Here is a 16,372-nt window from a genome sequence, read left to right as displayed (position 1 = left end):
CCCTGAGCCATCCAAGTCCCATGTTAGCTCCCAACCGAGCGATGCAGCTTTTGTGCTGCAGAAATATCCTCAGCCTGGGACATCGGCCAGTATCTCCACAGGGCACTACCCTGCTCCATTAGAGAGAACAACTTGCCCTGAGCTCCTGTATTGCACCCTCAGCACCCCAACAGGCCCTATTAACAGAGCCCTTCTGAAAAATCTGTTTCCAGCAGTACATGCTGAACACGGGCAAATATGATGCTGCGTGTGATATAAGAAACACACGAACCATTTTCTCTTTCCCACTCCCTATATTACCTGCACAAGCTGTAAGCTTTGCCTTCCTGTGTAACTTCATGGAAATGTTACTTTCTCCAGACACACTGTAGAAAAACCTATCTGTCCCCGTGGATACTCTAGGGCCACCAGCTCTGCTTATTTTGTTTTTCTTCCTTTTCCAAGATGACACAAATTACACAGATTTTCTAGATCTCCGCTAGAGTCTTCCTGCAATCTTTTCATACTGGGATGAATGGTTCTGTCTGTTCCCACAACCAAGAAAAGCATCCCAGGAATGCACAATATGAAAGCCTGCTTCAAATGACCAAAACATTCTGTCCTCCATCTTTCCATCAGAAGAAGGGACAGCTGGATCTGAGTCACCTAGGCTCAGATTCAAAAAGAACAGTTCTCAACTAAGTACAGATGTACATCCAAAAAATACCTTTCACCAGAAGCAACATATCTGGATACGCAACTATCTACAATGCTGGCCAGGCATCAGAACAGAGCGCATTAAAAACAGAAGAACAACTGGAGGTGTTTAGACTTCAATTATTTCTCAAATGTGGTAGAAGAAAAAACAAGGGTTGGAAGCAAAAGCCTTTGTCAGTCTTGGCAACACAGCTTATCTGCAAGTTTCTCTGCTTCAACCATCCCTCCTACCCTCAACAAGGCACATGAGTACTTGCTTGCCATGCAGAATACCATCCCATTCAAGATGGACATAAGCAACAAAGCACGCTCCCAGATTCAGCACATTCCCCAGAAGAAAGCCCTCACGGGTGCCAATCCAAGGATCTGTTCACCTCAACATAGAGTGAAACAACTGCAAGACACAAGAACAGGTTTCCAGACACCAGATTGAGTTGGCCTGAATCCCATCCTGTGCCTGGTGCTTCCTTCTGGATGGATCTAGATGTGAGAAGTGTTTACCCAACATGAAACCCTAGGCAAGGCACAGGGATTTTGTTCTGAATGCAGACCCAAGTGGAATTTAGACCAGCTGTATCTGAACACTGCTGTAACAGTTGGGTAAATACAATATTTTGTGGGGAAATAACTCCTTATTTCTTAAAATTAAATATATAGCCAAAAAAAGGGAGTACCAGATTTTACTTTTCTAATTTTCTAAATTTGGAAATCCACAGGTAAGACATTAAATTTGAAGTTTGCAGTCAGTCATGTGTACACCTTTTCAGTCCAAGGGCCCACAAAAAAAGGTACAGAACAGTATCTAGTTATCAGACTGAAGGAAGACAAGGTCATGTTGTATGGAAGGTTAATGATAAACAAAGACAATGCAGAGAAGCAGTAAACCACTTTTTTTTCCCTAAATAATCTTGACTCATGCAAATAATCAGTGACTTCAAAGACAACTGTTTGGATAGGAAAAGGTTTGCACAATAAAGTCTTTCTGTTTTTACCTACTCCCATCTAAGATAATCATTTGAGAAGCAATTTTTTGTGCCACTATGCCAGCTTTGCTCATGTTTGCACTAAGGATGAGGAACACTAGGGCTTGGGATGCAGCCCTATGGCAGCACGGCTGCAAGCGGAGTTTCAGCCATTTTCAGGGTTATCATAGGATGGGGTGGTGTGGCTGAATCTGCACAGAGACTTGCATTAGTAATAAAGACAGAGCTTGGAAAGACCACGAATTCTGTCTGCAGCTGCTCTGACAATGTAATAACAGCAACTCCATATGGAGTAATGGAAAGTGCATTTTACACCTGCAAGGTGAAACCCCATCCTCTACAGGAAAGGGAAAGAATCCCGCATGCTGCCACACAATGTGTAGGTGGGGAAGGTCCAACAGCCTTTCGGTTTCAACACATCCTTTGCATGCATGTTCAGGAGAGTTAAACATAAAAGCAGGAACTTTATTTTCTACCCATGTTTCAGCATTGTATTTCAGAAAGAGTACAGAGCTTTCAAGAGGTTTCTGGGTTTGGTCCCCTGGCCTCTGCCATTCAAGAACCTCTGGGACTCTGGAAAAAGGGTGAAGCTACCTTAGCACAGCCTGAGAACAACCCCTGCTCCCCGCAAGACCCACAACTGCCAGTTTCAGCAATTTATTCTCACACATGCTGTGCTCCCCATGCAGAACATCCCACTGAAAACAGCATTACTGCTTGCAGAAACCTTCAATATCGGGCACTGTAAATGTTGAAAACGATACCTGAAGCCCAGCAGCTCCCTGAAAACAAATAGTTCGAGAAAAATTTGGTCCACTGATTGCTGGAGGAACTCTTCACTCACTTCAACAATAGGCATACACAATAAAGGCAAAAAGCTTTCAGTGCCAACTCTATTATTCCTTTATTAGGCCTTATACAAAACCTTTACTGGCCTAAAAATATTATTTTTAAAAAAAAAAAAGTTATGTAAAGTTATTTCTTTTCTTGCTTCTGAGCATTTAGTTGCACCCACTTCATCATTCTAAGCTTTTCTGCACCTTCCCCACTGCCAGGAACATGGGATTTTTTCAGGCAATAAAGCTCCATCTCCTAGAATCATTACTCTAGGATACGTTACTGCCCAACCGACCACATGCCACAGGCAAGGACAGGGAAAGATTTGGTGCCCCAGGCTCACAACCCCATAACACCAGCCATGCTTCAAAGATGGGCTAGGGAATTTAAGAACAGGATTTTGCCTTGAAATCAAAATCCGATGGGCAGACTCAAACTGCTCAGTCTTCTGCAAAAGGGACAGGAAATGAATCTGATCAACACAGAGACAGGATCTGATAAAGCCAAACTGCAGTTTTGCTAACAGAGACAGAGATTATGCTGAGAAGAAAGGGTAATTTTATCTTTTAATTCCTTTAGATGCTCCATCTAATCCAAGGTAACCATACCATTGCCTTCTCACCTCTTTGATTAGTTACTCCTTCCAACAAGCAATCACAAACCCATTTCTGAAGCACATGGCAGATTAGGATTAAATAATTTCCTCTATACCTCAATTAAGTGAAAGAAGAGACGCTCATTCTTAATTAAGGTCAGACTCCTCTCCCAAGAAAACCTTTCCTCCTCCCATAGAGGGAATGGAGGTAGAGTACTATAGGAATGAAAGGAAGGAGCATATTGCCTTCAGTTACACACAGGCAAAACCAGGGAATCCCAGTATCCTCTGGCAGCCGCGAGGGTTTTTTCTCCCTTGCAGCTGAAGAATTCACATAGGTTCTTCAGCCATAAAGCTCCGTTGTTACTACGTAGTCTGCCTTACAAGTCTGAAAGGTTGTTAACCTCTAAAAAAGCCTGTGTTTAGTTTCTTCCTCACTCAAGTTTTGTAATAATTAGCCGAGAATGCGAACAGAAAGCCTAGAGGCCTTTTATTTACAAACTTTTTTACACTAGTTCTAAACTAGTCACCCTGTGATTTAGTTATAAAACAGTGATTATTGAAGGAAGAATGTGCAAAAACATCCCATTGCACTCTAAAAACCACAATGCAAAACCTGAGGCAAAGTCGGGGAAAAAAAGACAAAGGACATTCAAGGAAGTCATCATATACAAACTGGGGAGTAATTATGGGCTTGCTGATGAGCTCACACTCCCCATGCTGGCAAAACGCCTACTGAAGACTGACACAGTATGATAGCGACAATTCTGCACTAACTGCAGAGCAAAACAGTCTCTAATTTGTGGGAAAAATCCTAGGGGTGGTCTTGGACCTACATGAGTTTCTGCTCCCTGGAGTTAAGCCCTGGGGGCAGGGGACAGTGTCCCCACAGAAATACTTAGGGGCATGACACCAAAATCGCACGGCTCACACAGGAAGGGAACAGAACATACACAGAGATTTCGGGACTGCTGTCCTCCAGGTCATTTCAGACTTGACCCAACGGCTACTCAATTCCATGAAAGGTTTTGCTACAATTTAATGCATTCTAAGTTTCCTGTTCACAGAAAGCATTGTCTTAAGGAGTATCTGGAAAAGAAACATGAGGAGAGCAGGCAGAGCGCAGGAAAGACAATGATATGCAATGAACATATTCCATTATAACGGCTTGGTATTTTACTATTAGAGAAACAATTTCTTTAATTAAATATGAGCTATACAATAACTCAGCCATGCTACGCACCCCGTGCAGAGCTGCAGAAGGATCTGAACTTTTGGAATTTCCTGGCTTTTGACTGTTTGATTTAGTATAGCATTAAAGCTCACCCTGGCACTTAACCTGTTATTCACTGGAGCTCAGGTTAACATATAGATTTTGATTTATGTACTTCTGTAATCTAACCTCTGCCCTGGACTTTGATTATGAAACAGAAACAGCACCCAGGTCCCTCTCACCCTTCCTCCCCCTCCCCCCTTTTTACAACCTGCACCTGCAACAAAGACTTCTTTGCAGACCAGCCTTGGTTTGTAGACTAACTGAAAAGCTGGAGCAACAAAGAGCTGAAAATAGGAAACAACTGGTCTTGCAAGTTTTTCTTTCTCTTTGCACATGTAAGTTTCTTGAAATGAGGAATTTTGTTTTCATTTTCAGGGTAGTGTTATGACAGCCTGTCTGATGGTAGTGCACTTGTACCAGTTTAAACATGCAGACAATCTAGTTAAAAGCAAGGAAAACAGGAGCGGAATGCAACATGTTTCTGGTGTAATAGAAAATACCCTGGGACACATCGGGCTTGCCACTGAAGCCCCCAGTGTGCTCCACTAATCCTGCCCAATATCTACACACCCCCTCAAGTGCACTCGGAAAAGACACCAAGTTAAAGCAATCACACGTTTAATGCGATTCGGTATGCAGTGGAGACCCGGACGCTACAGCAGGAACAAGAGCAAAGCCTTGCCCTGAGCCATCGGTGCTGGAGCTGTGATGGCCAGTACAGAAGCCCCCTCAGAAGAAGGTCACATTAAGGGACCCGGCCTCTCCACAAGCTACTGAACTTCAGACAGGGATGCAGGATGGGTAAGGCCTACCCTGCACCTGATGGAACCCCTTTCGTTGAGTTATAAAAAACACCTTACAAGACTCTTCATTCCTGCAGTTCAGCAGTGTTAGTTTCTCCACTGGCTGGGAACCCCCTCCATGAGTTGCCAGCACAGACTTATTCAAGCCAACCTTCTGCCCACGTAACTACTCTGCCCTTTGCACAACTCTGACGCTCTCCCATCATTCCCAACCCCCATGAGACAGCTTTGCCCATCCTCTGCCTTCACTGTGTCATTTTGAACAAGCAATGCTCTCCTCTGAGAGGTCCTCAGATGCGAAACTCGCAATTTCCTGGCTCATCTTAGGAGACCCTCTCTAAACCTCCATCACTTCAATTCAGTCTTTTTAGACACGGGCAACCCAAAACGCATGCTGCATCCCAGGCGACATCTCCACAGGCCTTGGACAAACTCTGTGCCAATTGTTACAAGCTAACATCATCTCATTCCTTCAAACACAGCAACTGTTCCCAAAAGCTGAAAGAATAGATAACCCACCCTCACACCCTGACTCAGCTTAAGAGTAAGCTCAGATACAACAGGAGGTGAGCTGAAAAGGAAAAGGAGGTAAGCTGAAAAGACGAAAAGGACCATCATCTCACAGCTGAAATGCAGCACTGACAGCCAGGACTGCTTTCTTCTTCCACAGTGGTCAGTAATCTCCTTGCCACATAAAGAGGGATGATGATGGTACCAAGGTCGCAAACAGAAGGGTGGTAGAGCAGGAGGGTTACGCCACTGGCACCTATTGAAAGACCTGAGATCATCAGACCGACAACGCTAGGGAGGAGCCAACTGACTCTCTCTCCAGAGCATCAATGCACTGTGTTAAGCCCCATCCCCGCTATCCACCCTCAGCATCCTCCTCCCCATCACCATGCTGGCAGCAGCAGAGCAATGCTGGACACAGTTGCCCCCTGGAGCACCCTCCTCCTCCTCCCGGCTGATTCACCAGCCTGCACTCAGCCTCCCGCTTAAGAAGCTGACCTCTGGGCTATATGCATTAATTGCTGCTTTCTCCTGAGCCTCTCTACAAATACGGCGATTTCCCCAGACCTCAGCTGACACCAACCTATCTACACAGCTCCCACCATAATCAGCAGTGGAGACAGCGAGTACAGTAATCTAGAAAGTTTGCTTTTGGCCAGTATGTGTTAATCATGGAGTTTCCTATTTACCACCTGCAACCCCAGTACAAAGGTGCTTAGAGAAGCCAGTTTAGATAGCTCATAAGCCTTATAGTACAAGAAGGAACACGCCTCTTACCCAAATTACATTGCTATCAATGAGCAAAACAATAATAATTTTGGCAAGTTTTATCAAATTGGATGTTATCTGTCAACACTGTTACGTTATCCCCTCCTGCCTTGTGGTTCCTTTCACCCACACCTCACAATGTGCCTCGCAGAGGCTGTCATTTACTTTGGGTTGCACCACATGTAGAGAAACAGAGCTCCTAGCTCAAAGCCTCTAGGCACTAAGCCACACACTAAGCCACAAAAGCTTACATAGGATGCCAACCTAGTGTGTTACACCAGAAGAGGTGAGAGATTAGTTTCTAAGGGGTGAAGAAAGAAAATACTGTCCTACACCGTCAGATTGCAAAGCAGGTGTGGAGACTGAACATGCTCAGTGTGCTGCCCCTGCTCCAGCAGGACTTGTTGGGCTGGCAAGGACAAGACAGGCTGTCACAGCACGGGCTGCACACATCTGGGAAAGGCTGTCAGTCCCAGCCTCCTCCAGCAGGAACAGAGACCTTGCAAGAGCTGTACTGCTCCACAGCCTGGTTTTAATCAGCAGTTCTATCTGCATGCCACCATGCCATTGGGAAGCACACATACAGCAGTGCTTGATGTATAGATGCTGGTAGCCAAAAGGAGCAGGTCTGGCTAGTGCTAAAGATGGGATTTAGCATTTCATATCTCTGGAGATAAGCGATGCTGGCAGGGTGGACCCAGCCTGCATGCAGGTAGGCAGGACAGATGGATCAACCCACCATGCTCCTGCAGTACCGCAGCACTACATGCCCTAGCCAAAGCTTTACAGAGCCACCATGTGTCCCTAGCTGCTCCTTCACTTCTTACAGAAACGGGTTGTTTCTATACTGCAAGTGTCATTAATTCTCCTCTAATTTAGGCAAGACCACAATCATGATTTTCTACAATCATGATTTTCTACAGAGATCAAGATATAATCTCATCTAGCCAAGCAAGTATAAGCGCGGTTACAGGCAGCAGCCTGAGCACATCACAATGCCAAGTGCTGGCACGTCGTCTCTAACACAGACGGATCCTGTTTCAACCAAAAAGGAAGAGCAAAAAGGAATTGTCACTTCTTTTAACACGGACAATCAGTGTTTCTGGTACCCTAAGGCAGAATACATCACAGCGTTCCATGAACGTGAACCATATGATCACCCAAAAGCACCCATTTGACTTTGACGTTTCCACATCAGCGTGTCAGGTGCTCCCCCACCTTCCTACTGTCTACACAAAGTGCTAGGAGGGGGGTTCAGAGATAAAACGGGAAAAAGTTCTTGCAGATGCTTTGGAGACAAAGATCAAGCTCACAGGGGGCATTGCTATTGCCAGTATCATTTACTAGAGATATGTATGTATGAATATGCACACACATATAAACATAAATTTTTCCTATGGAAGCCATTTAGCAAGTCCAAAAAGCTACTGCACAGACCTCAGTAAGTGTCTACGTAAATGGACACACAAAAGATGACCTGGATAAGGCAAAACATCATCTTCCTCTGCCTCAGCTGCGTATTCCACACAAACTTGCCTTTCTGTGCCATAGTGTCCCTCATTAAACCGCCATTAGGAATGGCTGGCAGGTTGGTCATCAGCTAGAACCACCAAACTTACCAGCTGGGAAACAGAAGTCCAGAGAAAAAAAAAAAAAGCACATATTCAAGGATGCAGACTGACCTACTCCAGTTTGCATAGTAAGGATCTCAGTTATAAAACAAATAGCTATACGCTAAGTATAGCTAAGGAGCAGACTTTAATCACCAGGAGCCACTGAGGTAGTATAGCACACAGTATATGACAGCCAAATATGAGGGTAAAAAAGCCCATTACACACAGCTCTTTAGTGCTTCTCCTCCTTCCAGGAGAGGCCTCTTTTTCTAGGTAGGTTTGTCCCCCAGCCTGGACAGCCTCTGCACCCAGGGGATGCGCTTGCAGGTCGTGAATGGGAGAATTTGCGAGGGATGAGAAAGTGCTGCTTGTTTCAACAGGCAGCTGCTTTTAGCGCCTGTCAGGATTACTGAAAAGTTTCCAGCACTAATTGGCAGACACAGAATTTTTCAGAGCATGATGCAACAGATAAATGGGGGAGGAATATGTCAAATGCAGAAAAAGAACAGACCAGCCAGAAAAAGCCTTTGTTAGTGACTATGCCAGAGGTTGGTGCCTCCGTTTGGAAGCCTTCCTCTGCCCCTCCAGAAGATGTGCTGCAAAAGAAACTGTGCTGGTTTTGTCAGTGAAACACCTTTGTACTTGTCCTTTGTACAGTAACAGGCAGCATCACAAAGTGACAATGACAACAAACAAAACAAAGGGGAAGACACACACAACACAGTTCTAACTACAACACTAGTTCAAACCGAGCTAGACTGTCCAGCCAGGCTGTAGAAACTTCACTGCCCACATTATTCTTAAAGAAAAAAAATAATCTTCAAACCTCTGTCTTGAACGACAGAGATGAAGATGGACCTAACTTGGGACAGAGGGATCAGATGATCTCTTGAAGTTTCTGCCACTCAATTTTTGTGATGCCCTTCCAGTGTAACCAATATCCAGAGTCTTTACTACACTATGCTAGTTTTTTGCTAAAATAAAATAGGATTCATTTTGACCAAAAGCTCTACCACAAGCAATACCTTTGCGTTACCTTTTTAAAGGAACCATGTCAGGGTGCACATGAGAGGGATTAAAAAGCACCAAAAAGTGATTAAAAAGCTCCAAGGTCCACATATCCAACATCCACAGAGCATTTAATTCACAGACCTCAAAGGAGGTCAGAACTGCAACACTCATTTTGTACCTGGGAGAAATAGGTACAGAGAAGAAAAATCTTCTTCCCAAGATTACCCAAAAACCAGTGGCAGAGATGAACAGTTGCCTGACTCCATTAGGCACCACTACCTCTCTGAATATCCAGCCCATCAAGGGGCTTGGGAAGTCTTTCGGAAGTGTTTACTTTACAGACACAGAGTATAAATACTTTTCAAAAATAATCACTTGGCTTTCCCAGGCACAAATGCAGTCACCAAGGGAGTCAGCATCAGAGTTCAGAATATTAACTCTCAAAAAACCCTAACAAAATTCAGATTCCCTTTGTGTTTCAGCACAGACGGGGATGGGGAGATGGGGATCCCCCCGGCTGGCTCAGAATCCGCAGCAGGGCATTCCACTAGTCTGGGCCATGTTTTTCTACAACTATCCAGGTGGATAAGCACTAGCATAATAAAAATAAATCACTGAAAGGGAAGTCTCACCTAATTTCAGTGCCAAGTCAAGTCAGCATCATATTTTATTCCATCATACCGAAATTAAAAAAAAAAATTAAACTGTGACAAAAAAAATATGACCATGCTTGCTTTTATTTCTTTACACACCTTTTTTTGCATATGCTACATCTGAAACAGCCACAGCTATTTTACAGACACAGTTTCACTCCGTTAGAAGGAGGTAACGGACATGGTGCTGCCACATGGGAATGATTTCCAAAAACTCTGATGCAGAAATATTGTGGGTTTGGTGGGGTTTTTTAATGGGGTTTCTTTGGGGTTTTTTCCAGGAATAGCAGTAAGTATCAGTTTAAGGTGCCAGGCTCAGAGTCACACGCAATGAAGTCATTCTTCCAACGGGTAGCTACAGCAAGAGTTACTGCACGATCGTATAAGAGCAAGGAATTAAATCCAACTACAAGGAAAGTGAATTTCCTTTGTCCTGTTTAGCCTTGCAATTCAACAAAGTACAACAGACAAACACAGCACACAGGGTCCTCTCAGCAGAGCAGGGGAAATGCTCTGAGAGCACGGTGGTACTGCAGAAGGAGACTTTGTACATCGACGAATTGACAGACTTCTGCACTTCTCTGTAGTATCAGCCACAGAGACGAGGGCTTTCACGCAGGACGGGAAGAATGGCTGCACAGAGAAGGCAGGATTAGAGCAGGACTGAGGAAGACCAAGTCCAATTCCTTTCTCTAACCTGGGCTCCTGGAGTGACCTTGGACAGTTTGTCTTCTTTGTTCAGCAACTTACCTAATCTGATGGTGTTAGAAAAACTGACCAGTAAAACAAAGCCCTGGTCTTGCTGGAGCCCGACATTACGAGCGCTATCAGCCAAGGTACTCTCCCAGGCAAACGAGACCTGAAATTCTACTGTAAATATCACAAGAACAACAATAAAAGAACAGCCAGAGATTGTTGGCTGTCTTTAACTCGGCAATAGAGAGGCAGAAAACATGCTTTCTCACCCCATGACAGCAACTTCCTTGGTCATTCTTGTGCTCAGACCCCTTAAGAGATGGAGGTGGAAATGGGTCACGAGGTACTTATGAAAGATATTTATGAAAAAAATAGATCTCTCTAAATAAGTGCATACCAGTGTCTCACACAGGTTAGCAACAAGTTGCGTTCAGTTCTAGCTACCTGTACCTGGGCTTTCCCAGAGCTTTAGAAGTATATAAACCTTGCCATGCACTGTATAGACTCTGCAAAGTGGTACCAACATCACGTATCTGGGGGATGGAATTTGCTTTATATATTTTCTCTTGTCTTCACCAGAATTATGACACCCCACCCTCCCCCAAAAAAATATTAATTTTCCTGAGTTTCCTGGAGAGAGGAGACATTTTGATAAATAAAGCCAGCAACCTCAATCAGGAGGTGGAATCCGTACACTTACATAGCCGCATCCCTTGACACTGGAAAATGCCCTTTTGGGTTCTTCTTTGCCAGAGCAAAAGCACAAGTGGGGAGAAAGAGGAAATGCACCAGGAACTGCTACTTGCTGGAGTAAATTATGGCAGCCTCCAAGGCTAGAGGTGGCAGGAAGCCAAGCAGAAGAGGAGCACATACCAGCCCTTGGCCTCAGTAGATAATCCAGTCCATCCTTTCCTAAGAGCATCTCCTGAAACACACAGGTTTTCCCTTAATTGAAGGCAGGCCCCACACGAGTGCTCCTGAGATGATAAGATTAGTTCCAGCACAGCTTTTCTCTGACATGCCTGTAATGGCTGTAATGCTAGCGTTTTAACTTGTGGCTTGTCTCAGAGCTGAGTCTTTGAAGTCCTACCCTCTCAGTGATTTCTGGCAGGCACAGTGACACCTTTTTGTGAGAACACGGCTGTTTGATGCAGACTCTCGCCTTCCCAGCCCTAGCAGGCTATAATAGCGGGTAGGTAATTTCTTAAAATGCCAAATCCCAGACCCAAGTTTAAGAACAGGCAGCTGCACCGTGTCTAAAGCATCACCTCCCCAGAAACACTGGGGCAGGGCTGACCCGTGCTGATTAAAGGGGCTCTCTTGGAGCAGGTAAAGGAAAGCTGCCTAGCAGGTGGCAGGGTAGAGGTTAAGGCCAACAAGGCTGGCTAGGCACCCGAATATATCTCTGTCCACACACAGAACAGTTCTTCTCAAATTGCAATTCACGCTAAAGGAAATGCTTCTAGCCAACAGTAACGGGTGGGCTGGTGAAACTCGACATCCATTCCAGCAGGATGAGTTTCAGAGACAAGGTTTGCAGGCCTGCAAGACTGACACTCAACAGAGCAGCAACTAACAGTGCTGACACAGTGCTTTGTCTCCCGGTACTTCCCAAACACCGTTGCAGCCTGCCCAGATACCCCTGGAGATAACAACGCGCGCCTCTGCCTCCATCCCTGGATGCTTCCCCAAACAGACCATTTGCTGCGTTGTATCAGGAGGTGGAAGGGGCAGAGACCTGCTCGATCTGCCGTGCCATTCACAACCCGAGCAGCACATGAACGCCAGCAGCCCAACCCAGCCGGGCCTTCCTCAGAAGCACATCTCCTTGCCACAGACCCAAAAAAACCCTCATCAAATCCTGCAGTATGTGGTTAATGTCAATATCTGGATCATCAGGGAACAAAAATCCAGAGAGCAGACTGAGCCCAGCAAGCAGTCCAGCTTCCCAGAGACAAAAGAAAAATTTCCTCCTGTGTCAAACCCAAAACCCGCCCGGCACGGAGCGATCGCTACTGACGCCCGCTCTTACCTCCATCCTCCCAGCATCAGCCCCTGCCTCCCCAGCCAGAGCCATTCGCTGTGACCCAGCGGGGGCGTTCGCCCCCGGGCCACCCCCGCGCTGCGGAGGTGTGCGGGTCCGGGCCGCAGCCCGCGGGGAGCGGGTGCGCCAGGCGGCCGTGCAGCAGGCCGGGCTGCAGCGCAGCGGAACCCCCCCGAGCTCCCTCCCCAGCCGCCCGCGGGTGCCGCGCTCCTGCCCAGCCTTGCGGGCTGCAAAGGCAGCGGCGGGAGCACCAGCCCTCCTCGCACGGACCGCAGCCCGCGGTAAGGACGGTGCCTTTCCTCCCCGACCAAGGACAAAGCTTCCCCGTGGCCGAGCCTCCTGCAAGGAGACCGAGCGGCGGATCGCGGCGCTGACAGCGCCACAGACCCGCCGGCTCCGGGCTCTCCCCCCCGCACCAGCTTCATTCATCCCCTCCTTTGTTGCCGGCGCGGCGTGGGCTGGCCGAGGCGCTGCCCCTCCCGCGGCCCCCCTTACCCTCTGCAGCCCGCCGGGGCGCGGAGCGGGAGCTGCCGCAGGCTGCGCGCGGGCGGGCGGCCGCCGAGCCACTCCCTGCGCGGCCGCGGCGGAGCCGAGCTGAGCCGGGAAGGGAAGGAGGGAGCTGGGCGGGCGGCCCGATTGGCGCAGGCGGAGGAGGAGGAGGAGGAGGAGGATGATGCCGGGGCCGGCGGCACGGCCGCCTCCCTCCCTCCTCCCGGGCGCCGCCGCCTGCGGGCGCACGGCCGGGCCCCGCAGCCCGCGCGAACAAAGGGGCCGGCCCGGGGCCGCCCCGCGCCGAAATCCTCCTGGTTGCCGGACCCCGGTGCCGCCGGAAGGCGGGTGGGAGGGCGGAAAGGCGGCGGGGAGGCTCGTTCTGGCTGCCTGCAGCCCTGAGCACTCATTCCTTGGGAGAAAGGGAAAAAAAAAAAAAAAAAAAAAGAGAAATAATCATAACGTTCACCTTTTGCTCGGCAGAGATGCGGCCTCCCTTCCTCGCGGCTGTGGGTCTGGCCTCTGGAAAAGACGAGGTCTCTAAGCACACCTGAATTTACATGGTAGCAAATTCGATTCATTCAAGAAGGGCAGGAGGAGTTGGAGGTGCTTCCTGGAAAAAAGGAGGAAGCCCTAATTGCTAGGGATTTTCTGGGGAATGCAGCAAAGAGAAAGCACCTTGATTCAAAGCCAGGAAGGGTAGGCTGAGCTGATCATCATCACCGGTCCTCACCACCTCTCTGCTGGTAACTCCAGAGCTGTACCTGGGCTGACATTAGCTAGAGACACAATGATGCAGGGTCATATCTAGCGCCTATCCCCTGAGATGGCATCTTTAATTCAGGCAGGAGTGGAACCGCTTTGTACAAGGGCCACGCCTCTATCCAGCATACTTTACGAGCCCCACAGACACCCCAGATCACGCAGCAGGCAGCGATTTCCCACATCAGACGCTATGGTGGGATAACGGAGGAGGGTCCCAACTGGCAGCAGTCCTGAAATCTGGTGCTGTGACTCTGCGTGGGCCCAGGAAAGCACAAGGGAGACGCAAGTCGCAAAGCAGAGAAGAACAAGGCTGACGTCAACTGAGCATCATCCAGAATATAAGATTTGACAGCCCTGGCCTCGGGCAAGACAATCCAGCCCCACGAGGCAGCTGCAGGTATCCTCATTTTCCATCTCGCAGAGGGGAAGCCAAAGTGAAGATAAGTGAAATGGCTGGTCCAAGTCAAAAATAGAATTCGAAGCACCTGACCCTGACGCCTTTGCTTCAACTGTTCACTGTCTTTCCCTGATGTTTTCCCTACATCCAAGCTCAAGTCGTTGCTCTGCGGTCCCAGATACAAGATTTTTGGTCTCCTCTCCAATCTGTAGTTGCCTAGGGAGACTGTGTGTCACCAGGAGAAGGGCTAGACGAGAAGGTGCCTATTGAATCAGGCTCTGGACTCCAACAGGAGGTCTCACTTCTTCGTTCAGCTTCGCCCCTGCTTTGCCAGCTCTGCCAGTTCATATCCTTAGGGCTGAGTTTCTTTCCTTATTAAAATGGTGATGGAGCGATGATAGTGACTTCCCCTTGCGAGTTCCAGTGAGACTAATGAGAAGTGTTACGTGCAGGCATGCATTTTGTAAGAAGGAGGAGTGTAAATTTAAAGCTGTTTTGAAAAAAACTTCCTCTTTACTGTTTCCAGGTGCCTCAGGGTAGGATTAAAATCTGTTATTGCTCAGAAGTTAAACCTTCTCTTTTTCGATCAATTGCACAATTTTATGCTGTATCTTATATATGTTCATTTGTTCTCATTACAAAAACTTCCATATACATGTTTAACTTACAGCCCTATGTCTACATTACGACAAAGAAGGTCAGCAAGTCTGGGGCTGTATTTTGCCTGCCAATAGCCTGTGGTACACACAGCAGCTCAACGCTGTTTCTCCTCTTCGGTCTCGAACTGTTGCAGGACGGGGGGCCCAAGATGGACACACTACGTTGCAAGCTGGCACGTATCTCATTGCTTCTCCATTTCAGCAGCAGAAGTCTCGAATTTTACAAGCGCTTTTGATTTCTTCTTTAGAACTCCGTCGTCCCAAGGGTTCAGTGTGCAAGCAGTCGTATATTGCAGTGACTACCGTGTTTTCTATAGTAGCGACTCGGGGTGCCCTGCGATGCGAGGCCGTTGTGCCAGGCACCGTGCGCTCCCTGAAGAAGGGGCAGATCCGCACACCACAGTCGGGTTTCCTGCGCGCTCTGCAACGCTGATGCAAAACCGAGAGGGGAATTGAGCCCACTGGCTTCAATAAGATGAAGCTGGAAAGATTTCACAGCCCTTAAGTAATTTCCTTGAATCATTCTGACAAATCTGCCTCTCTGACTAAACTTGCTCAGGGCAATTTCCAGGGACAGAAGGAAAGATCACCCGGGGCCAGAGCACTCACGGTGATGCAGCTGAAGTACCTGTAGACTTGAATTTGTGTCTTTGGCATCAAGTGCTCTCCCACAAAGCTATCCCTCAGCTTTTGTTGTACCTGCTTTTCACAAACAGAGCTTCAGGATGAAAATAAATGTTGAAATCCTGTCATTCTGCAGAATGGCACTACTACTTCCCAGTAACCACTTATTTATTCACGGGGGCTGCACGCAGGCAAACAACCCTGCACTGGTGATGCCAGACATGGAGAAGCACAGGAGACACTTAAGCTTCAGCCTACGAATATATGAGGACTTGTTAATTTTACACAGGTGAGCAGAGCCATGATTTTCAATTAAACCATTACTTGGAGAAAGCTAGTATGAAATCTCTGACACTTCTGGGCTATCACGGTTGCCTGATAAACCTCTTGCTATATACTACCCTCCTATTCTATGGATTTGATACATATTTTGTTTTGAAAAGTGGCTTCTCACAAATAGTCAAAACTGTCTCCACTTGACTGATCCATTATTCTGATTTGGTAAGTATTTGCATTAGCTGTTGGGATCACTGAAAAGCTTCACAGCTGTTTTCTTTTAAATTATCCTGACAAACTGAAGCGTTACACAAACAAAGTAATGTAAAAACCAAGGGAATACTCACGCATGCATCTAGGGAAATAAGAAGAGCGAACATTTTGTGTTTTGCTGTTATTTATGTTGTTTGAATAAGGACAGCAGATAAGGAATGGCCAAAGTGCTCAAGTATCTTCCTATTTATTAGCCAGCAGCAGGAGATGAAGCACCTCTCCACAAGGAGCTGATGAGACACTTGATTTGTCACATACCAATAGGTTACACTTCCTAAAGCCCTGATCCTGCAGTTGTTCCCCAAAGGCAGCTGCATTGGAAGGCTACAGAGAGCATATATATGCCATATGAAGTGGTGACATCAGGACCCCAGAAGTCAACAAAAGCCTCAGAGTTGAATCCT

The 16,372-nt window shown here is 47.1% G+C and overlaps 1 protein-coding gene across 2 annotated transcripts in view; it reads right to left on the bottom strand.

Moving 5' to 3' along the window:
* The window catches only part of CLIP2 (CAP-Gly domain containing linker protein 2), an 81,673-nt gene extending 68,478 nt beyond the window's left edge, over positions 1-13,195 (bottom strand). The window contains exon 1 of one of the 2 annotated variants that reach the window (XM_075113403.1): positions 12,981-13,195. The gene's annotated coding sequence lies outside the window, so the exon portion shown is untranslated. The remainder of the gene's footprint in view (positions 1-12,980) is intronic. The other variant, XM_075113405.1, reaches the window with a different exon arrangement.
* Between the last annotated feature and the right edge of the window lie 3,177 nt (positions 13,196-16,372).

Source organism: Phalacrocorax aristotelis, chromosome 18, assembly GCF_949628215.1.
Source record: "Phalacrocorax aristotelis chromosome 18, bGulAri2.1, whole genome shotgun sequence".
In the NCBI taxonomy this organism is placed as follows: domain Eukaryota; kingdom Metazoa; phylum Chordata; class Aves; order Suliformes; family Phalacrocoracidae; genus Phalacrocorax; species Phalacrocorax aristotelis.
Note: the sequence above shows the minus strand (reverse complement) of the source record. Positions and strands in the feature narration are given on the sequence as shown.